This window comes from Pleurodeles waltl, chromosome 2_1, assembly GCF_031143425.1.
Source record: "Pleurodeles waltl isolate 20211129_DDA chromosome 2_1, aPleWal1.hap1.20221129, whole genome shotgun sequence".
NCBI lineage: Eukaryota > Metazoa > Chordata > Amphibia > Caudata > Salamandridae > Pleurodeles > Pleurodeles waltl.
In genome coordinates, this window is record NC_090438.1 from 498,825,494 (window position 1) to 498,849,562 (window position 24,069).

Here is a 24,069-nt window from a genome sequence, read left to right on the forward strand (position 1 = left end):
CTTCCACCCAGCGTTCCCCCAAGTCTCCTGATAAGAATGATACCTCACTTGTGTGGGTAGGCCTGGCGCCCGCGACAGGAAACACCCCAAAGCGCAACGTGGACACATCCAAAATTTTGGAAGAAAACAGAGGTGTTTTTTGCGAAGTGCCTACCTGTAGATTTTGGCCTCTAGCTCAGCCGGCACCTAGGGAAAACTACCACACCTGTGCATTTCTGAAAACTAGAGACCTAGGGGAATCCAAAGAGGGGTGACTTGCGGGGCTCGGACCAGATTCTGTTACCCAGAATCCTTTGCAAACCTCAAAATTTGGCTAAAAAAACACATGGCCCTCACATTTCTGTGGCAGATAGTTCTGGAATCTGAGAGGAGCCACAAATTTCCTTCCACCGAGCGTTCACCCAAGTCTCCCGATAAAAATGATACCTCACTTGTGAGGTAGGCCTAGCGCCCGCGACAGGACACACCCCAAAGCGCAACGTGGACACATCCAAAATTTTTGAAGAAAACAGAGGTGTTTTTTGCCAAGTGCCTACCTGTAGATTTTGGCCTCTAGCTCAGCCGGCACCTAGGGAAACCTACCAAACCTGTGCATTTCTGAAAACTAGAGACCTAGGGGAATCCAAGAATGGGTAACTTGCAGGGCTCGGACCAGGTTCTGTTACCCAGAATACTTTGCAAACCTCAAAATTTGGCTAAAAAAACACATGGTACTCACATTTCTGTGGCAGAGAGTTCTGGAATCTGAGAGGAGCCACAAATTTCCTTCCACCCAGCGTTCACCCAAGTCTCCCGATAAAAATGATACCTCACTTGTGTGGGTAGGCCTAGCGGCCGCGACAGGAAGCACCCCAAAGCACAACGTGGACACATCCAAAAGTTTGGAAGAAAACAGAGGTGTTTTTTGTGAAGTGCCTACCGGTAGATTTTGGCCTCTAGCTCAGCCGGCACCTAGGGAAAACTACCACACCTGTGCATTTCTGAAAACTAGAGACCTAGGGGAATCCAAGGAGGGGTGACTTGCGGGGCTCGGACCAGATTCTGTTACCCAGAATCCTTTGCAAACCTCAAAATTTGGCTAAAAAAACACATGGTCCTCATATTTCAGTGGCAGATAGTTCTGGAATCTGAGAGGAGCCACAAATTTCCTTCCACCGAGCGTTCACCCAAGTCTCCCGATAAAAATGATACCTCACTTGTGTGGGTAGGCCTAGCGCCCGCGACAGGACACACCCCAAAGCGCAACGTGGACACATCCAAAATTTTTGAAGAAAACAGAGGTGTTTTTTGCCAAGTGCCTACCTGTAGATTTTGGCCTCTAGCTCAGCCGGCACCTAGGGAAACCTACCAAACCTGTGCATTTCTGAAAACTAGAGACCTAGGGGAATCCAAGAATGGGTAACTTGCAGGGCTCGGACCAGGTTCTGATACCCAGAATACTTTGCAAACCTCAAAATTTGGCTAAAAAAACACATGGTACTCACATTTCTGTGGCAGAGAGTTCTGGAATCTGAGAGGAGCCACAAATTTCCTTCCACCCAGCGTTCACCCAAGTCTCCCAATAAAAATGATACCTCACTTGTGTGGGTAGGCCTAGCGGCCGCGACAGGAAGCACCCCAAAGCACAACGTGGACACATCCAAAAGTTTGGAAGAAAACAGAGGTGTTTTTTGTGAAGTGCCTACCGGTAGATTTTGGCCTCTAGCTCAGCCGGCACCTAGGGAAACCTACCAAACCTGTGCATTTATGAAAACTATAGACGTAGGTGAATCCAAGGAGGGGTGACTTGCGGGGCTCGGACCAGGTTCTGTTACCCAGAATCCTTTGCAAACCTCAAAATTTGACTAAAAAAACACATGTTCCTCACATTTCTGTGGCAGAAAGTTCTGGAATCTGAGAGGAGCCACAAATTTCCTTCCACCCAGCGTTCCCCCAAGTCTCCCGATAAAAATGATACCTCACTTGTGTGGGTAGGCCTAGCCCCCGCGACAGGAAATGCCCCAAAACGCAACGTGGACACATCCCATTTTTTGAAAGAAAACAGTGCCTACCTGTAGATTTTGGCCTGTAGCTCAGCCGGCACCTAGGGAAACCTACCAAACCTGTGTATTTCTGAAAACTAGAGACCTAGGGGAATCCAAGGAGGGGTGACTTGCGGGGCTCGGACCAGGTTCTGTTACCCAGAATCCTTTGCAAACCTCAACATTTTGCTAAAAAAACACATGTTCCTCACATTTCTGTGGCAGAAAGTTCTGGAATCTGAGAGGAGCCACAAATTTCCTTCCACCCAGCGTTCCCCCAAGTCTCCTGATAAGAATGATACCTCACTTGTGTGGGTAGGCCTAGCGCCCGCGACAGGAAACACCCCAAAGCGCAACGTGGACACATCCAAAATTTTGGAAGAAAACAGAGGTGTTTTTTGCGAAGTGCCTACCTGTAGATTTTGGCCTCTAGCTCAGCCGGCACCTAGGGAAAACTACCACACCTGTGCATTTCTGAAAACTAGAGACCTAGGGGAATCCAAGGAGGGGTGACTTGCGGGGCTCGGACCAGATTCTGTTACCCAGAATCCTTTGCAAACCTCAAAATTTGGCTAAAAAAACACATGGTCCTCACATTTCTGTGGCAGATAGTTCTGGAATCTGAGAGGAGCCACAAATTTCCTTCCACCGAGCGTTCACCCAAGTCTCCCGATAAAAATGATACCTCACTTGTGTGGGTAGGCCTAGCGCCCGCGACAGGACACACCCCAAAGCGCAACGTGGACACATCCAAAATTTTTGAAGAAAACAGAGGTGTTTTTTGCCAAGTGCCTACCTGTAGATTTTGGCCTCTAGCTCAGCCGGCACCTAGGGAAACCTACCAAACCTGTGCATTTCTGAAAACTAGAGACCTAGGGGAATCCAAGAATGGGTAACTTGCAGGGCTCGGACCAGGTTCTGATACCCAGAATACTTTGCAAACCTCAAAATTTGGCTAAAAAAACACATGGTACTCACATTTCTGTGGCAGAGAGTTCTGGAATCTGAGAGGAGCCACAAATTTCCTTCCACCCAGCGTTCACCCAAGTCTCCCAATAAAAATTATACCTCACTTGTGTGGGTAGGCCTAGCGGCCGCGACAGGAAGCACCCCAAAGCACAACGTGGACACATCCAAAAGTTTGGAAGAAAACAGAGGTGTTTTTTGTGAAGTGCCTACCGGTAGATTTTGGCCTCTAGCTCAGCCGGCACCTAGGGAAACCTACCAAACCTGTGCATTTATGAAAACTATAGACGTAGGGGAATCCAAGGAGGGGTGACTTGCGGGGCTCGGACCAGGTTCTGTTACCCAGAATCCTTTGCAAACCTCAAAATCTGACTAAAAAAACACATGTTCCTCACATTTCTGTGGCAGAAAGTTCTGGAATCTGAGAGGAGCCACAAATTTCCTTCCACCCAGCGTTCCCCCAAGTCTCCCGATAAAAATGATACCTCACTTGTGTGGGTAGGCCTAGCCCCTGCGACAGGAAATGCCCCAAAACGCAACGTGGACACATCCCATTTTTTTAAAGAAAACAGTGCCTACCTGTAGATTTTGGCCTGTAGCTCAGCCGGCACCTAGGGAAACCTACCAAACCTGTGCATTTCTGAAAACTAGAGACCTAGGGGAATCCAAGGAGGGGTGACTTGCGGGGCTCGGACCAGGTTCTGTTACCCAGAATCCTTTGCAAACCTCAACATTTTGCTAAAAAAACACATGTTCCTCTCATTTCTGTGGCAGAAAGTTCTGGAATCTGAGAGGAGCCACAAATTTCCTTCCACCCAGCGTTCCCCCAAGTCTCCTGATAAGAATGATACCTCACTTGTGTGGGTAGGCCTAGCGCCCGCGACAGGAAACACCCCAAAGCGCAACGTGGACACATCCAAAATTTTGGAAGAAAACAGAGGTGTTTTTTGCGAAGTGCCTACCTGTAGATTTTGGCCTCTAGCTCAGCCGGCACCTAGGGAAACCTACCAAACCTGTGCATTTCTGAAAACTAGAGACCTAGGGGAATCCAAGATGGGGTGACTTGCGGGGCTCTGACCAGGTTCTGTTACCCAGAATCCATTGCAAACCTCAAAATTTGGCTAAAAAAACACATGGTCCTCACATTTCTGTGGCAGAAAGTTCTGGAATCTGAGAGGAGCCACAAATTTCCTTCCACCCAGCGTTCCCTCAAGTCTCCTGATAAAAATGATACCTCACTTGTGGGGGTAGGCCTAGCGCCCGCGACGGAAAAAGCCCCAAAGCGCAACGTGAACACATCCAAATTTTTTGAAGAAAACAGAGGTGTTTTTTGTGAAGTGCCTACCGGTAGATTTTGGCCTCTAGATCAGCCGGCACCTAGGGAAACCTACCAAACCTGTGCATTTATGAAAACTATAGACCTAGGGGAATCCAAGGAGGGGTGACTTGCGGGGCTCGGACCAGGTTCTGTTACCCAGAATCCTTTGCAAACCTCAAAATTTGACTAAAAAAACACATGTTCCTCACATTTCTGTGGCAGAAAGTTCTGGAATCTGAGAGGAGCCACAAATTTCCTTCCACCCAGCGTTCCCCCAAGTCTCCCGATAAAAATGATACCTCACTTGTGTGGGTAGGCCTAGCCCCCGCAACAGGAAATGCCCCAAAACGCAACGTGGACACATCCCATTTTTTTAAAGAAAACAGTGCCTACCTGTAGATTTTGGCCTGTAGCTCAGCCGGCACCTAGGGAAACCTATTAAACCTGTGCATTTCTGAAAACTAGAGGCATAGGGGAATCCAAGGAGGGGTGACTTGCGGGGCTCGGACCAGGTTCTGTTACCCAGAATCCCTTTCAAACCTCAAAATTTGGCTAAAAAAACACATGTTCCTCACATTTCTGTGGCAGAAAGTTCTGGAATCTGAGAGGAGCCACAAATTTCCTTCCACCCAGCGTTCCCCCAAGTCTCCCGATAAAAATGATACCTCACTTGTGTGGGTAGGCCTAGCGCCCGCAACAGGAAACACCCCAAAGCGCAACGTGGACACATCCCAAATTTTGGAAGAAAACAGAGGTGTTTTTTGTGAAGTGTCTACCTGTAGATTTTGGCCTCTAGCTCAGCCGGCACCTAGGGAAACCTACCAAACCTGTGCCTTTCTGAAAACTAGAGACCTAGGGGAATCCAAGGAGGGGTGACTTGAGGGGCTCGGACCAGGTTCTGTTACCCAGAATCCTTTGCAAACCTCAAAATGTGGCTAAACAAACACATGTTCCTCACATTTCTGTGGCAGAAAGTTCTGGAATCTGAGAGGAGCCACTAATTTCCTTCCACCCAGCGTTCCCCCAAGTCTCCCGATAAAAATGATACCTCACTTGTGTGGGTAGGCCTAGCCCCCGCGACAGGAAATGCCCCAAAACGAAACGTGGACACATCCCATTTTTTTAAAGAAAACAGTGCCTACCTGTAGATTTTGGCCTGTAGCTCAGCCGGCACCTAGGGAAACCTATTAAATCTGTGCATTTCTGAAAACTAGAGGCCTAGGGGAATCCAAGAAGGGGTGACTTGCGGGGCTCGGACCAGGTTCTGTTACCCAGAATCCTTTGCAAACCTCAAAATTTGGCTAAAAAAACACATGTTCCTCACATTTCTGTGGCAGAAAGTTCTGGAATCTGAGAGGAGCCACAAATTTCCTTCCACCCAGCGTTCCCCCAAGTCTCCTGATAAAAATGTTACCTCACTTGTGTGGGTAGGCCTAGCGCCCGCAACAGGAAACGCCCCAAAGATCAACGTGGACACATCCAAAATTTTGGAAGAAAACAGAGGTGTTTTTTGCGATGTGCCTACCTCTAGATTTTGGCCTCTAGCTCAGCCGGCACCTACTGAAACCTACCAAACCTGTGCATTTCTGAAAACTAGAGACCTAGGGGAATCCAAGGAGGGGTGACTTACGGGGCTCGGACCAGGTTCTGTTACCCAGAATCCTTTGCAAACCTCAACATTTGGCTAAAAAAACACATGTTCCTCACATTTCTGTGGCAGAAAGTTCTGGAATCTGAGAGGAGCCACAAATTTCCTTCCACCCAGCGTTCACTCAAGTCTCCTTATAAAAATGATACCTCAATTGTGTGGGTAGGCCTAGCGCCCGCGACAGGACACACCCCAAAGCGCAACGTGGACACATCCAAAATTTTGGAAGAAAACAGAGGTGTTTTTTGCCAAGTGCCTACCTGTAGATTTTGGCCTCTAGCTCAGCCGGCACCTAGGGAAACCTACCAAACCTGTGCATTTCTGAAAACTAGAGACCTAGGGGAATCCAAGATGGGGTGACTTGCGGGGCTCGGACTAGGTTCTGTTACCCAGAATACTTTGCAAACCTCAAAATGTGGCTAAAAAACCACATGGTCCTCACATTTCTGTGGCAGAAAGTTCTGGAATCTGAGAGGAGCCACAAATTTCCTTCCACCCAGCGTTCCCCCAAGTCTCCCGATAAAAATGATACCTCACTTGTGTGGGTAGGCCTAGCGCCCGCGACAGGAAACGCCCCAAAGCACAACGTGGACACATCCAAAATTTTGGAAGAAAACAGAGGTGTTTTTTGCGAAGTGCCTACCTGTAGATTTTGGCCTCTACCTCAGCCGGCACCTAGGGAAACCTACCAAACCTGTGCATTTCTGAAAACTAGAGACCTAGGGGAATCCAAGGAGGGGTGACTTGCGGGGCTCGGACCAGATTCTGTTACCCAGAATCCTTTGCAAACCTCAAAATTTGGCTAAAAAAACACATGGTCCTCACATTTCTGTGGCAGATAGTTCAGGAATCTGAGAGGAGCCACAAATTTGCTTCCACCCAGCGTTCACTCAAGTCTCGCGATAAAAATGATACCTCACTTGTGTGGGTAGGCCTAGCGCCCGCGACAGGACACACCCCAAAGCGCAACGTGGACACATCCAAAATTTTGGATGAAAACAGAGGTGTTTTTTGCCAAGTGCCTACCGGTAGATTTTGGTCTCTAGCTCAGCCGGCACCTAGGGAAACCTACCAAACCTGTGCATTTCTGAAAACTAGAGACCTAGGGGAATCCAAGATGGGGTGACTTGCGGGACTCGGACCAGGTTCTGTTACCCAGAATACTTTGCAAACCTCAAAATTTGGCTGAAAAACACATGTTCCTCACATTTCTGTGGCAGAAAGTTCTGGAATCTGAGAGGAGCCACAAATTTCCTTCCACCCAGCGTTCCCCCAAGTCTCCCGATAAAAATGATACCTCACTTGTGTGGGTAGGCCTAGCCCCCGCAACAGGAAATGCCCCAAAACGCAACGTGGACACATCCCATTTTTTTAAAGAAAACAGTGCCTACCTGTAGATTTTGGCCTGTAGCTCAGCCGGCACCTAGGGAAACCTATTAAACCTGTGCATTTCTGAAAACTAGAGGCATAGGGGAATCCAAGGAGGGGTGACTTGCGGGGCTCGGACCAGGTTCTGTTACCCAGAATCCCTTTCAAACCTCAAAATTTGGCTAAAAAAACACATGTTCCTCACATTTCTGTGGCAGAAAGTTCTGGAATCTGAGAGGAGCCACAAATTTCCTTCCACCCAGCGTTCCCCCAAGTCTCCCGATAAAAATGATACCTCACTTGTGTGGGTAGGCCTAGCGCCCGCAACAGGAAACACCCCAAAGCGCAACGTGGACACATCCCAAATTTTGGAAGAAAACAGAGGTGTTTTTTGTGAAGTGTCTACCTGTAGATTTTGGCCTCTAGCTCAGCCGGCACCTAGGGAAACCTACCAAACCTGTGCCTTTCTGAAAACTAGAGACCTAGGGGAATCCAAGGAGGGGTGACTTGAGGGGCTCGGACCAGGTTCTGTTACCCAGAATCCTTTGCAAACCTCAAAATGTGGCTAAACAAACACATGTTCCTCACATTTCTGTGGCAGAAAGTTCTGGAATCTGAGAGGAGCCACTAATTTCCTTCCACCCAGCGTTCCCCCAAGTCTCCCGATAAAAATGATACCTCACTTGTGTGGGTAGGCCTAGCCCCCGCGACAGGAAATGCCCCAAAACGAAACGTGGACACATCCCATTTTTTTAAAGAAAACAGTGCCTACCTGTAGATTTTGGCCTGTAGCTCAGCCGGCACCTAGGGAAACCTATTAAATCTGTGCATTTCTGAAAACTAGAGGCCTAGGGGAATCCAAGAAGGGGTGACTTGCGGGGCTCGGACCAGGTTCTGTTACCCAGAATCCTTTGCAAACCTCAAAATTTGGCTAAAAAAACACATGTTCCTCACATTTCTGTGGCAGAAAGTTCTGGAATCTGAGAGGAGCCACAAATTTCCTTCCACCCAGCGTTCCCCCAAGTCTCCTGATAAAAATGTTACCTCACTTGTGTGGGTAGGCCTAGCGCCCGCAACAGGAAACGCCCCAAAGATCAACGTGGACACATCCAAAATTTTGGAAGAAAACAGAGGTGTTTTTTGCGATGTGCCTACCTCTAGATTTTGGCCTCTAGCTCAGCCGGCACCTACTGAAACCTACCAAACCTGTGCATTTCTGAAAACTAGAGACCTAGGGGAATCCAAGGAGGGGTGACTTACGGGGCTCGGACCAGGTTCTGTTACCCAGAATCCTTTGCAAACCTCAACATTTGGCTAAAAAAACACATGTTCCTCACATTTCTGTGGCAGAAAGTTCTGGAATCTGAGAGGAGCCACAAATTTCCTTCCACCCAGCGTTCACTCAAGTCTCCTTATAAAAATGATACCTCAATTGTGTGGGTAGGCCTAGCGCCCGCGACAGGACACACCCCAAAGCGCAACGTGGACACATCCAAAATTTTGGAAGAAAACAGAGGTGTTTTTTGCCAAGTGCCTACCTGTAGATTTTGGCCTCTAGCTCAGCCGGCACCTAGGGAAACCTACCAAACCTGTGCATTTCTGAAAACTAGAGACCTAGGGGAATCCAAGATGGGGTGACTTGCGGGGCTCGGACTAGGTTCTGTTACCCAGAATACTTTGCAAACCTCAAAATGTGGCTAAAAAACCACATGGTCCTCACATTTCTGTGGCAGAAAGTTCTGGAATCTGAGAGGAGCCACAAATTTCCTTCCACCCAGCGTTCCCCCAAGTCTCCCGATAAAAATGATACCTCACTTGTGTGGGTAGGCCTAGCGCCCGCGACAGGAAACGCCCCAAAGCACAACGTGGACACATCCAAAATTTTGGAAGAAAACAGAGGTGTTTTTTGCGAAGTGCCTACCTGTAGATTTTGGCCTCTACCTCAGCCGGCACCTAGGGAAACCTACCAAACCTGTGCATTTCTGAAAACTAGAGACCTAGGGGAATCCAAGGAGGGGTGACTTGCGGGGCTCGGACCAGATTCTGTTACCCAGAATCCTTTGCAAACCTCAAAATTTGGCTAAAAAAACACATGGTCCTCACATTTCTGTGGCAGATAGTTCAGGAATCTGAGAGGAGCCACAAATTTGCTTCCACCCAGCGTTCACTCAAGTCTCGCGATAAAAATGATACCTCACTTGTGTGGGTAGGCCTAGCGCCCGCGACAGGACACACCCCAAAGCGCAACGTGGACACATCCAAAATTTTGGATGAAAACAGAGGTGTTTTTTGCCAAGTGCCTACCGGTAGATTTTGGTCTCTAGCTCAGCCGGCACCTAGGGAAACCTACCAAACCTGTGCATTTCTGAAAACTAGAGACCTAGGGGAATCCAAGATGGGGTGACTTGCGGGACTCGGACCAGGTTCTGTTACCCAGAATACTTTGCAAACCTCAAAATTTGGCTGAAAAACCACATGGTCCTCACATTTCTGTGGCAGAAAGTTCTGGAATCTGAGAGGAGCCACAAATTTCCTTCCCCCCAGCGTTCCCCCAAGTCTCCCGATAAAAATGATACCTCACTTGTGTGGGTAGGCCTAGCCCCCGCGACAGGAAATGCCCCAAAACGCAACGTGGACACATCCCATTTTTTTAAAGAAAACAGTGCCTACCTGTAGATTTTGGCCTGTAGCTCAGCCGGCACCTAGGGAAACCTATTAAACCTGTGCATTTCTGAAAACTAGAGGCCTAGGGGAATCCAAAATGGGGTGACTTGCGGGGCTCGGACCAGGTTCTGTTACCCAGAATACTTTGCAAACCTCAAAATTTGGCTAAAAAAACACATGTTCCTCACATTTCTGTGGCAGAAAGTTCTGGAATCTGAGAGGAGCCACAAATTTCCTTCCACCCAGCGTTCCCCCAAGTCACCCAATAAAAATGATACCTCACTTGTGTGGGTAGGCCTAGCCCCGCGACAGGAAATGCCCCAAAATGCAACGTGGACACATCCCATTTTTTGAAAGAAAACAGTGCCTACCTGTAGATTTTGGCCTCTAGCTCAGCCGGCACCTAGGCAAAACCTATTAAAGCTGTGCATTTCTGAAAACTAGAGGCCTAGGGGAATCCAAGGAGGGGTGACTTGCGGGGCTCGGACCAGATTCTGTTACCCAGAATCCTTTGCAAACCTCAAAATTTGGCTAAAAAAACACATGGTCCTCACATTTCTGTGGCAGATAGTTCTGGAATCTGAGAGGAGCAACAAATGTCCTTCCACCCAGCGTTCACCCAAGTCTCCCGATAAAAATGATACCTCACTTGTGTGGGTAGGCCTAGCGGCCGCAACAGGAGGCACCCCAAAGCACAACGTGGACACATCCAAAAGTTTGGAAGAAAACAGAGGTGTTTTTTGCGAAGTGCCTACCTGTCGATTTTGGCCTCTAGCTCAGCCGGCACCTAGGGAAACCTACCACACCTGTGCATTTCTGAAAACTAGAGACCTAGGGGAATCCAAGGAGGGGTGACTTGCGGGGCTCGGACCAGATTCTGTTACCCAGAATCCTTTGCAAACCTCAAAATTTGGCTAAAAAAACACATGGTCCTCACATTTCTGTGGCAGATAGTTCTGGAATCTGAGAGGAGCAACAAATGTCCTTCCACCCAGCGTTCACCCAAGTCTCCCGATAAAAATGATACCTCACTTGTGTGGGTAGGCCTAGCGCCCGCGACAGGACACACCCCAAAACGCAACGTGGACACATCCAAAATTTTGGAAGAAAACAGAGGTGTTTTTTGCCAAGTGCCTACCTGTAGATTTTGGCCTCTAGCTCAGCCGGCACCTAGGGAAACCTACCAAACCTGTGTATTTCTCTAAACTAGAGACCTAGGGGAATCCAAGATGGGGTGACTTGCGGGGCTCGGACCAGGTTCTGTTACCCAGAATACTTTGCAAACCTCAAAATTTGGCTAAAAAACCACATGGTCCTCACATTTCTGTGGCAGAAAGTTCAGGAATCTGAGAGGAGCCACAAATTTCCTTCCACCCAGCGTTCCCCCAAGTCTCCCGATAAAAATGATACCTCACTTGTGTGGGTAGGCCTAGCGCCCGCGACAGGAAATGCCCCAAAGCACAAGGTGGACACATCCAAAATTTTGGAAGAAAACAGAGGTGTTTTTTGCGAAGTGCCTACCTGTAGATTTTGGCCTCTAGCTCAGCCGGCACCTAGGGAAACCTACCAAACCTGTGCATTTCTGAAAACTAGAGACCTAGGGGAATCCAAGGAGGGGTGACTTGCGGGGCTCGGACCAGATTCTGTTACCCAGAATCCTTTGCAAACCTCAAAATTTGGCTAAAAAAACACATGGTCCTCACATTTCTGTGGCAGATAGTTCTGGAATCTGAGAGGAGCCACAAATTTCCTTCCACCCAGCGTTCACTCAAGTCTCCCGATAAAAATGATACCTCACTTGTGTGGGTAGGCCTAGCGCCCGCGACAGGACAAACCCCAAAGCGCAACGTGGACACATCCAAAATTTTGGAAGAAAACAGAGGTGTTTTTTGCCAAGTGCCTACCTGTAGATTTTGGCCTCTAGCTCAGCCGGCACCTAGGGAAACCTACCAAACCTGTGCTTTTCTCTAAACTAGAGACCTAGGGGAATCCAAGATGGGGTGACTTGCGGGGCTCGGACCAGGTTCGGTTACCCAGAATACTTTGCAAACCTCAAAATTTGGCTAAAAAAACACATGGTCCTCACATTTCTGTGGCAGAAAGTTCTGGAATCTGAGAGGAGCCACAAATTTCCTTCCACCCAGCGTTCACCCAAGTCTCCCGATAAAAATGATACCTCACTTGTGTGGGTAGGCCTAGCGCCCGCGACAGGAAACGCCCCAAAGCACAACGTGGACACATCCAAAATTTTGGAAGAAAACAGAGGTGTTTTTTGCGAAGTGCCTACCTGTAGATTTTGGCCTCTAGCTCAGCCGGCACCTAGGGAAACCTACCAAACCTGTGCATTTCTGAAAACTAGAGACCTAGGGGAATCCAAAACGGGGTGACTTGCGGGGCTCTGACCAGGTTCTGTTACCAGAATCCTTTGCAAACCTCAAAATTTGGCTAAAAAAACACATGGTCCTCACATTTCTGTGGCAGAAAGTTCTGGAATCTGAGAGGAGCCACAAATTTCCTTCCACCCAGCGTTCCCTCAAGTCTCCTGATAAAAATGATACCTCACTTGTGTGGGTAGGCCTAGCGCCCGCGACAGGAAACGCCCCAAAGCGCAACGTGGACACATCCAAATTTTTGGAAGAAAACAGAGGTGTTTTTTGGGAAGTGCCTACCGGTAGATTTTGGCTTCTAGCTCAGCCGGCACCTAGGGAAACCTACCAAACCTGTGCATTTATGAAAACTAGAGACCTAGGGGAATCCAAGGAGGGGTGACTTGCGGGGCTCGGACCAGGTTCTGTTACCCAGAATCCTTTGCAAACCTCAAAATTTGGCTAAAAAAACACATGTTCCTCACATTTCTGTGGCAGAAAGTTCTGGAATCTGAGAGGAGCCACAAATTTCCTTCCACCCAGCGTTCCCCCAAGTCACCCAATAAAAATGATACCTCACTTGTGTGGGTAGGCCTAGCCCCGCGACAGGAAATGCCCTAAAATGCAACGTGGACACATCCCATTTTTTGAAAGAAAACAGTGCCTACCTGTAGATTTTGGCCTGTAGCTCAGCCGGCACCTAGGGAAACCTATTAAACCTGTGCATTTCTGAAAACTAGAGGCCTAGGGGAATCCAAGGAGAGGTAACTTGCGGGGCTCGGACCAGGTTCTGTTACCCAGAATCCCTTGCAAACCTCAAAATTTGGCTAAAAAAACACATGTTCCTCACATTTCTGTGGCAGAAAGTTCTGGAATCTGAGAGGAGCCACAAATTTCCTTCCACCCAGCGTTCCCCCAAGTCTCCCGATAAAAATGATACCTCACATGTGTGGGTAGGCCTAGCGCCCGCAACAGGAAACACCCCAAAGCGCAACGTGGACACATCCAAAATTTCGGAAGAAAACAGAGGTGTTTTTTGTGAAGTGCCTACCTGTAGATTTTGGCCTCTAGCTCAGCCAGCACCTAGGGAAACCTACCAAACCTGTGCATTTCTGAAAACTAGAGACCTAGGGGAATCCAAGGAGGGGTGACTTGTGGGGCTCGGACCAGATTCTGTTACCCAGAATCCTTTGCAAACCTCAAAATTTGGCTAAAAAAACACATGGTCCTCACATTTCTGTGGCAGATAGTTCTGGAATCTGAGAGGAGCTACAAATTTCCTTCCACCCAGCGTTCACCCAAGTCTCCCGATAAAAATGATACCTCACTTGTGTGGGTAGGCCTAGCGCCCGCGACAGGACACACCCCAAAGCGCAACGTGGACTCATCCAAAATTTTTGAAGAAAACTGAGGTGTTTTTTGCCAAGTGCCTACCTGTAGATTTTGGCCTCTAGCTCAGCCGGCACCTAGGGAAACCTACCAAACCTGTGCATTTCTCTAAACTAGAGACCTAGGGGAATCCAAGATGGGGTGACTTGCGGGGCTCGGACCAGGTTCTGTTACCCAGAATACTTTGCAAACCTCAAAATTTGGCTAAAAAAACACATGGTCCACACATTTCTGTGGCAGAAAGTTCTGGAATCTGAGGGGAGCCACAAATTTCCTTCCACCCAGCGTTCCCCCAAGTCTCCCGATAAAAATGATACCTCACTTGTGTGGGTAGGCCTAGCGCCCGCGACAGGAAACGCCCCAAAGCACAACGTGGACACATCCAAAATTTTGGAAGAAAACAGAGGTGTTTTTTGCGAAGTGCCTACCTGTAGATTTTGGCCTTTAGCTCAGCCGGCACCTAGGGAAACCTACCAAACCTGTGCATTTCTGAAAACTAGAGACCTAGGGGAATCCAAAATGGGGTGACTTGCGGGGCTCTGACCAGGTTCTGTTACCCAGAATCCTTTGCAAACCTCAAAATTTGGCTAAAAAAACACATGGTCCTCATATTTCTGTGGCAGAAAGTTCTGGAATCTGAGAGGAGCCACAAATATCCTTCCACCCAGCGTTCCCCCAAGTCACCCAATAAAAATGATACCTCACTTGTGTGGGTAGGCCTAGCCCCGCGACAGGAAATGCCCTAAAATGCAACGTGGACACATCCCATTTTTTGAAAGAAAACAGTGCCTACCTGTAGATTTTGGCCTGTAGCTCAGCCGGCACCTAGGGAAACCTATTAAACCTGTGCATTTCTGAAAACTAGAGGCCTAGGGGAATCCAAGGAGAGGTAACTTGCGGGGCTCGGACCAGGTTCTGTTACCCAGAATCCCTTGCAAACCTCAAAATTTGGCTAAAAAAACACATGTTCCTCACATTTCTGTGGCAGAAAGTTCTGGAATCTGAGAGGAGCCACAAATTTCCTTCCACCCAGCGTTCCCCCAAGTCTCCCGATAAAAATGATACCTCACATGTGTGGGTAGGCCTAGCGCCCGCAACAGGAAACACCCCAAAGCGCAGCGTGGACACATCCAAAATTTCGGAAGAAAACAGAGGTGTTTTTTGTGAAGTGCCTACCTGTAGATTTTGGCCTCTAGCTCAGCCAGCACCTAGGGAAACCTACCAAACCTGTGCATTTCTGAAAACTAGAGACCTAGGGGAATCCAAGGAGGGGTGACTTGTGGGGCTCGGACCAGATTCTGTTACCCAGAATCCTTTGCAAACCTCAAAATTTGGCTAAAAAAACACATGGTCCTCATTTCTGTGGCAGAAAGTTCTGGAATCTGAGAGGAACCCCAAATTTCCTTCCACCCAGCGTTCACCCAAGTCTCCCGATAAAAATGATACCTCACTTGTGTGGGTAGGCCTAGCGCCCGCGACAGGACACACCCCAAAGCGCAACGTGGACACATCCAAAATTTTTGAAGAAAACAGAGGTGTTTTTTGCCAAGTGCTTACCTGTAGATTTTGGCCTCTAGCTCAGCCGGCACCTAGGGAAACCTACCAAACCTGTGCATTTCTCTAAACTAGAGACCTAGGGGAATCCAAGATGGGGTGACTTGCGGGGCTCGGACCAGGTTCTGTTACCCAGAATACTTTGCAAACCTCAAAATTTGGCTAAAAAAACACATGGTCCTCACATTTCTGTGGCAGAAAGTTCTGGAATCTGAGAGGAGCCACAAATTTCCTTCCACCCAGCGTTCCCCCAAGTCTCCCGATAAAAATGATACCTCACTTGTGTGGGTAGGCCTAGCGCCCGCGACAGGAAACGCCCCAAAGCACAACGTGGACACATCCAAAATTTTGGAAGAAAACAGAGGTGTTTTTTGCGAAGTGCCTACCTGTAGATTTTGGCCTTTAGCTCAGCCGGCACCTAGGGAAACCTACCAAACCTGTGCATTTCTGAAAACTAGAGACCTCGGGGAATCCAAAATGGGGTGACTTGCCGGGCTCTGACCAGGTTCTGTTACCCAGAATCCTTTGCAAACCTCAAAATTTGGCTAAAAAAACACATGGTCCTCATATTTCTGTGGCAGAAAGTTCTGGAATCTGAGAGGAGCCACAAATATCCTTCCACCCAGTGTTCCCTCAAGTCTCCTGATAAAAATGATACCTCACTTGTGTGGGTAGGCCTAGCGCCCGCGACAGGAAACGCCCCAAAGCGCAACGTGGACACATCCACATTTTTGGAAGAAAACAGAGGTGTTTTTTGTGAAGTGCCTACCGGTAGATTTTGGCCTCTAGCTCAGCCGGCACCTAGGGAAACCTACCAAACCTGTGCATTTATGAAAACTATAGACCTAGGGGAATCCAAGGAGGGGTGACTTGCAATGCTCGGACCAGGTTCTGTTACCCAGAATCCTTTGCAAACCTCAAAATTTGGCTAAAAAAACACATGTTCCTCACATTTCTGTGTGCAGAAAGTTCTGGAATCTGAGAGGAGCCACAAATTTCCTTCCACCCAGCGTTCCCCCAAGTCACTCAATAAAAATGATACCTCACTTGTGTGGGTAGGCCTAGCCCCGCGACAGAAAATGCCCTAAAATGCAACGTGGACACATTCCATTTTTTGAAAGAAAACAGTGCCTACCTGTAGATTTTGGCCTGTAGCTCTGCCGGCACCTAGGGAAACCTATTAAACCTGTGCATTTCTGAAAACTAGAGGCCTAGGGGAATCCAAGGAGGGGTGACTTGCGGGGCTCGGACCAGGTTCTGTTACCCAGAATCCCTTGCAAACCTCAAAATTTGGCTAAAAAAACACATGTTCCTCACATTTCTGTGGCAGAAAGTTCTGGAATCTGGGAGGAGCCACAAATTTCCTTCCAACCAGCGTTCCCCCAAGTCTCCCGATAAAAATGATACCTCACATGTGTGGGTAGGCCTAGCGCCCGCAACAGGAAACACCCCAAAGCGCAACATGGACACATCCAAAATTTCGGAAGAAAACAGAGGTGTTTTTTGTGAAGTGCCTACCTGTAGATTTTGGCCTCTAGCTCAGCCGGCACCTAGGGAAACCTACCAAACCTGTGCATTTCTGAAAACTAGAGACCTAGGGGAATCCAAGGAGGGGTGACTTGAGGGGCTCGGACCAGGTTCTGTTACCCAGAATCCTTTGCAAACCTCAAAATGTGGCTAAAAAAACAAATGTTCCTCACATTTCTGTGGCAGAAAGTTCTGGAATCAGAGAGGAGCCACAAATTTCCTTCCACCCAGCGTTCCCCCAAGTCTCCCGATAAAAATGATACCTCACTTGTGTGGGTAGGCCTATCCCCCGCGACAGGAAATGCCCCAAAACGCAACGTGGACACATCCCATTTTTTGAAAGAAAACAGTGCCTACCTGTAGATTTTGGCCTGTAGCTCAGCCGGCACCTAGGGAAACCTATTAAATCTGTGCATTTCTGAAAACTAGAGGCCTAGGGGAATCCAAGGAGGGGTGACTTGCGGGGCTCGGACCAGGTTCTGTTACCCAGAATCCTTTGCAAACCTCAAAAGTTGGCTAAAAAAACACATGTTCCTCTCATTTCTGTGGCAGAAAGTTCTGGAATCTGAGAGGAGCCACAAATTTCCTTCCACCCAGCGTTCCCCCAAGTCTCCTGATAAAAATGATACCTCACTTGTGTGGGTATTCCTAGCGCCCGCAACAGGAAACGCCCCAAAGCGCAACGTGGACACATCCAAAATTTTGGAAGAAAACAGAGGTGTTTTTTGCGAAGTGCCTACCTGTAGATTTTGGCCTCTAGCTCAGCCAGCACCTACTGAAACCTACCAAACCTGTGCATTTCTGAAAACTAGAGACCTAGGGGAATCCAAGGAGGGGTGACTTACGGGGCTCGGACCAGGTTCTGTTACCCAGAATCCGTTGCAAACCTCAACATTTGGCTAAAAAAACACATGTTCCTCACATTTCTGTGGCAGAAAGTTCTGGAATCTGAGAGGAGCCACAAATTTCCTTCCACCCAGCGTTCCCCCTAGTCCCCCGATAAAAATGATACCTCACTTGTGTGGGTAGGCCTAGCGCCCGCGACACAACACACCCCAAAGCGCAACGTGGACACATCCAAAATTTTGGAAGAAAACAGAGGCTTTTTTTGCGAAGTGCCTACCTGTAGATTTTGGCCTCTAGCTCAGCCGGCACCTAGGGAAACCTACCAAACCTGTGCATTTCTGAAAACTAGAGACCTAGGGGAATCCAAGATGGGGTGACTTGCGGGGCTCGGACCAGGTTCTGTTACCCAGAATCCTTTGCAAACCTCAAAATGTGGCTAAAAAAACACATGGTCCTCACATTTCTGTGGCAGAAAGTTCTGGAATCTGAGAGGAGCCACAAATTTCCTTCCACCCAGCGTTCCACCAAGTTTCCTGATAAAAATGATACCTCACTTGTGTGGGTAGGCCTAGCGCCCGCGACAGGAAACACCCCAAAGCGCAACGTGGACTCATCCCAAATTTTGGAAGAAAACAGAGGTGTTTTTTGCGAAGTGCCTACCTGTAGATTTTGGCCTCTAGCTCAGCCGGCACCTAGGGAAACCTACCAAACCTGTGCATTTCTGAAAACTAGAGACCTAGGGGAATCCAAGATGGGGTGACTTGCGGGGCTCTGACCAGGTTCTGTTACCCAAAATCCTTTGCAAACCTCAAAATTTGGCTAAAAAAACACATGGTCCTCACATTTCTGTGGCAGAAAGTTCTGGAATCTGAGAGGAGCCACAAATTTCCTTCCACCCAGCGTTCAGCCAAGTCTCCCGATAAAAATGATACCTCACTTGTGTGGGTAGGCCTAGCGGCCGCGACAGAAAACACCCCAAAGCGCAACGTGGACACATCCAAAAGTTTGGAAGAAAACAGAGGTGTTTTTTGCGAAGTGCCTACCTGTAGATTTTGGCCTCTAGCTCAGCCGGCACCTAGGGAAACCTACCACACCTGTGCATTTCTGAAAACTAGAGACCTAGGGGAATCCAAGGAGGGGTGACTTGCGGGGCTTGGACCAGATTCTGTTACCCAGAATCCTTTGCAAACCTCAAAATTTGGCTAAAAAAACACATGGTCCTCACATTTCTGTGGCAGATAGTTCTGGAATCTGAGAGGAGCCACAAATTTCCTTCCACCGAGCGTTCACCCAAGTCTCCCGATAAAAATGATACCTCACATGTGTGGGTAGGCCTAGCGCCCGCAACAGGAAACACCCCAAAGCACAACGTGGACACATCCAAAATTTCGGAAGAAAACAGAGGTGTTTTTTGGGAAGTGCCTACCGGTAGATTTTGGCTTCTAGCTCAGCCGGCACCTAGGGAAACCTACCAAACCTGTGCATTTATGAAAACTATAGACCTAGGGGAATCCAAGGAGGGGTGACTTGCGGGGCTCGGGCCAGGTTCTGTTACCCAGAATCCTTTGCAAACCTCAAAATTTGGCTAAAAAAACACATGTTCCTCACATTTCTGTGGCAGAAAGTTCTGGAATCTGAGAGGAGCCACAAATTTCCTTCCACCCAGCGTTCCCCCAAGTCACCCAATAAAAATGATACCTCACTTGTGTGGGTAGGCCTAGCCCCGCGACAGGAAATGCCCTAAAATGCAACGTGGACACATCCCATTTTTTTAAAGAAAACAGTGCCTACCTGTAGATTTTGGCCTGTAGCTCAGCCGGCACCTAGGGAAACCTATTAAACCTGTGCATTTCTGAAAACTAGAGGCCTAGGGGAATCCAAGGAGAGGTGACTTGCGGGGCTCGGACCAGGTTCTGTTACCCAGAATCCCTTGCAAACCTCACAATTTGGCTAAAAAAACACATGTTCCTCACATTTCTGTGGCAGAAAGTTCTGGAATCTGAGAGGAGCCACAAATTTCCTTCCACCCAGCGTTCCCCCAAGTCTCCCGATAAAAATGATACCTCACATGTGTGGGTAGGCCTAGCGCCCGCAACAGGAAACACCCCAAAGCGCAACGTGGACACATCCAAAATTTCGGAAGAAAACAGAGGTGTTTTTTGTGAAGTGCCTACCTGTAGATTTTGGCCTCTAGCTCAGCCGGCACCTAGGGAAACCTACCAAACCTGTGCATTTCTGAAAACTAGAGACCTAGGGGAATCCAAGGAGGGGTGACTTGCGGGGCTCGGACCAGATTCTGTTACCCAGAATCCTTTGCAAACCTCAAAATTTGGCTAAAAAAACACATGGTCCTCACATTTCTGTGGCAGATAGTTCTGGAATCTGAGAGGAGCCACAAATTTCCTTCCACCCAGCGTTCACCCAAGTCTCCCGATAAAAATGATACCTCACTTGTGTGGGTAGGCCTAGCGCCCGCGACAGGACACACCCCAAAGCGCAACGTGGACACATCCAAAATTTTTGAAGAAAACAGAGGTGTTTTTTGCCAAGTGTCTACCTGTAGATTTTGGCCTCTAGCTCAGCCGGCACCTAGGGAAACCTACCAAACCTGTGCATTTCTCCAAACTAGAGACCTAGGGGAATCCAAGATGGGGTGACTTGCGGGGCTCGGACCAGGTTCTGTTACCCAGAATACTTTGCAAACCTCAAAATTTGGCTAAAAAAACACATGGTCCTCACATTTCTGTGGCAGAAAGTTCTGGAATCTGAGAGGAGCCACAAATTTCCTTCCACCCAGCGTTCCCCCAAGTCTCCCGATAAAAATGATACCTCACTTGTGTGGGTAGGCCTAGCGCCCGCGACAGGAAGCGCCCCAAAGCACAACGTGGACACATCCAAAATTTTGGAAGAAAACAGAGGTGTTTTTTGCGAAGTGCCTACCTGTAGATTTTGGCCTTTAGCTCAGCCGGCACCTAGTGAAACCTACCAAACCTGTGCATTTCTGAAAACTAGAGACCTAGGGGAATCCAAAATGGGGTGACTTGCGGGGCTCTGACCAGGTTCTGTTACCCAGAATCCTTTGCAAACCTCAAAATTTGGCTAAAAAAACACATGGTCCTCATATTTCTGTGGCAGAAAGTTCTGGAATCTGAGAGGAGCCACAAATATCCTTCCACCCAGCGTTCCCTCAAGTCTCCTGATAAAAATGATACCTCACTTGTGTGGGTAGGCCTAGCGCCCGCGATAGGAAACGCCCCAAAGCGCAACGTGGACACATCCACATTTTTGGAAGAAAACAGAGGTGTTTTTTGTGAAGTGCCTACCGGTAGATTTTGGCCTCTAGCTCAGCCGGCACCTAGGGAAACCTACCAAACCTGTGCATTTATGAAAACTATAGATCTAGGGGAATCCAAGGAGGGGTGACTTGCGGGGCTCGGACCAGGTTCTGTTACCCAGAATCCTTTGCAAACCTCAAAATTTGGCTAAAAAAACACATGTTCCTCACATTTCTGTGGCAGAAAGTTCTGGAATCTGAGAGGAGCCACAAATTTCCTTCCACCCAGCGTTCCCCCAAGTCACCCAATAAAAATGATACCTCACTTGTGTGAGTAGGCCTAGCCCCGCGACAGGAAATGCCCAAAAATGTAACGTGGACACATCCCATTTTTTGAAAGAAAACAGTGCCTACCTGTAGATTTTGGCCTGTAGCTCTGCGGGCACCTAGGGAAACCTATTAAACCTGTGCATTTCTGAAAACTAGAGGCCTAGGGGAATCCAAGGAGGGGTGACTTGCGGGGCTCGGACCAGGTTCTGTTACCCAGAATCCCTTGCAAACCTCAAAATTTGGCTAAAAAAACACATGTTCCTCACATTTCTGTGGCAGAAAGTTCTGGAATCTGGGAGGAGCCACAAATTTCCTTCCACCCAGCGTTCCCCCAAGTCTCCCGATAAAAATGATACCTCACATGTGTGGGTAGGCCTAGCGCCCGCAACAGGAAACACCCCAAAGCGGAACGTGGACACATCCAAAATTTCGGAAGAAAACAGAGGTGTTTTTTGTGAAGTGCCTACCTGTAGATTTTGGCCTCTAGCTCAGCCGGCACCTAGGGAAACCTACCAAACCTGTGCATTTCTAATAACTAGAGACCTAGGGGAATCCAAGGAGGGTTGACTTGAGGGGCTCGGACCAGGTTCTGTTACCCAGAATCCTTTGCAAACCTCAAAATGTGGCTAAAAAAACACATGTTCCTCACATTTCTGTGGCAGAAAGTTCTGGAATCTGAGAGGAGCCACAAATTTCCTTCCACCCAGCGTTCCCCCAAGTCACCCAATAAAAATGATACCTCACTTGTGTGTGTAGGCCTAGCCCCGCGACAGGAAATGCCCTAAAATGTAACGTGGACACATCCCATTTTTTGAAAGAAAACAGTGCCTACCTTTAGATTTTGGCCTGTAGCTCTGCGGGCACCTAGGGAAACCTATTAAACCTGTGCATTTCTGAAAACTAGAGGCCTAGGGGAATCCAAGGAGGGGTGACTTGCGGGGCTCGGACCAGGTTCTGTTACCCAGAATCCCTTGCAAACCTCAAAATTTGGCTAAAAAAACACATGTTCCTCACATTTCTGTGGCAGAAAGTTCTGGAATCTGGGAGGAGCCACAAATTTCCTTCCACCCAGCGTTCCCCCAAGTCTCCCGATAAAAATGATACCTCACATGTGTGGGTAGGCCTAGCGCCCGCAACAGGAAACACCCCAAAGCGCAACGTGGACACATCCAAAATTTCGGAAGAAAACAGAGGTGTTTTTTGTGAAGTGCCTACCTGTAGATTTTGGCCTCTAGCTCAGCCGGCACCTAGGGAAACCTACCAAACCTGTGCATTTCTGAAAACTAGAGACCTAGGGAAATCCAAGGAGGGTTGACTTGAGGGGCTCGGACCAGGTTCTGTTACCCAGAATCCTTTGCAAACCTCAAAATTTGGCTAAAAAAAACACATGTTCCTCACATTTCTGTGGCAGAAAGTTCTGGAATCTGAGAGGAGCCACAAATTTCCTTCCACCCAGCGTTCCCCCAAGTCTCCCGATAAAAATGATACCTCACTTGTGTGGGTAGGCCTAGCGCCCGCAACAGGAAACACCCCAAAGCGCAACGTGGACACATCCAAAATTTCGGAAGAAAACAGAGGTGTTTTTTGTGAAGTGCCTACCTGTAGATTTTGGCCTCTAGCTCAGCCGGCACCTAGGGAAACCTACCAAACCTGTGCCTTTCTGAAAACAAGAGACCTAGGGGAATCCAAGGAGGGGTTACTTGCGGGGCTCGGACCAGATTCTGTTACCCAGAATCCTTTGCAAACCTCAAAATTTGGCTAAAAAAACACATGGTCCTCACATTTCTGTGGCAGATAGTTCTGGAATCTGAGAGGAGCCACAAATTTCCTTCCACCCAGCGTTCACCCAAGTCTCCCGATAAAAATGATACCTCACTTGTGTGGGTAGGCGTAGCGCCCGCGACAGGACACACCCCAAAGCGCAACGTGGACACATCCAAAATTTTTGAAGAAAACAGAGGTGTTTTTTGCCAAGTGCCTACCTGTAGATTTTGGCCTCTAGCTCAGCCGGCACCTAGGGAAACCTACCAAACCTGTGCATTTCTCCAAACTAGAGACCTAGGGGAATCCAAGATGGGGTGACTTGCGGGGCTCGGACCAGGTTCTGTTACCCAGAATACTTTGCAAACCTCAAAATTTGGCTAAAAAAACACATGGTCCTCACATTTCTGTGGCAGAAAGTTCTGGAATCTGAGAGGAGCCACAAATTTCCTTCCACCCAGCGTTCCCCCAAGTCTCCAGATAAAAATGATACCTCACTTGTGTGGGTAGGCCTAGCGCCCGCGACAGGAAGCGCCCCAAAGCACAACGTGGACACATCCAAAATTTTGGAAGAAAACAGAGGTGTTTTTTGCGAAGTGCCTACCTGTAGATTTAGGCCTTTAGCTCAGCCGGCACCTAGTGAAACCTACCAAACCTGTGCATTTCTGAAAACTAGAGACCTAGGGGAATCCAAAATGGGGTGACTTGCGGGGCTCTGACCAGGTTCTGTTACCCAGAATCCTTTGCAAACCTCAAAATTTGGCTAAAAAAACACATGTTCCTCACATTTCTGTGGCAGAAAGTTCTGGAATCTGAGAGGAGCCACAAATTTCCTTCCACCCAGCGTTCCCCCAAGTCACCCAATAAAAATGATACCTCATTTGTGTGGGTAGGCCTAGCCCCGCGACAGGAAATGCCCTAAAATGTAACGTGGACACATCCCATTTTTTGAAAGAAAACAGTGCCTACCTGTAGATTTTGGCCTGTAGCTCTGCGGGCACCTAGGGAAACCTATTAAACCTGTGCATTTCTGAAAA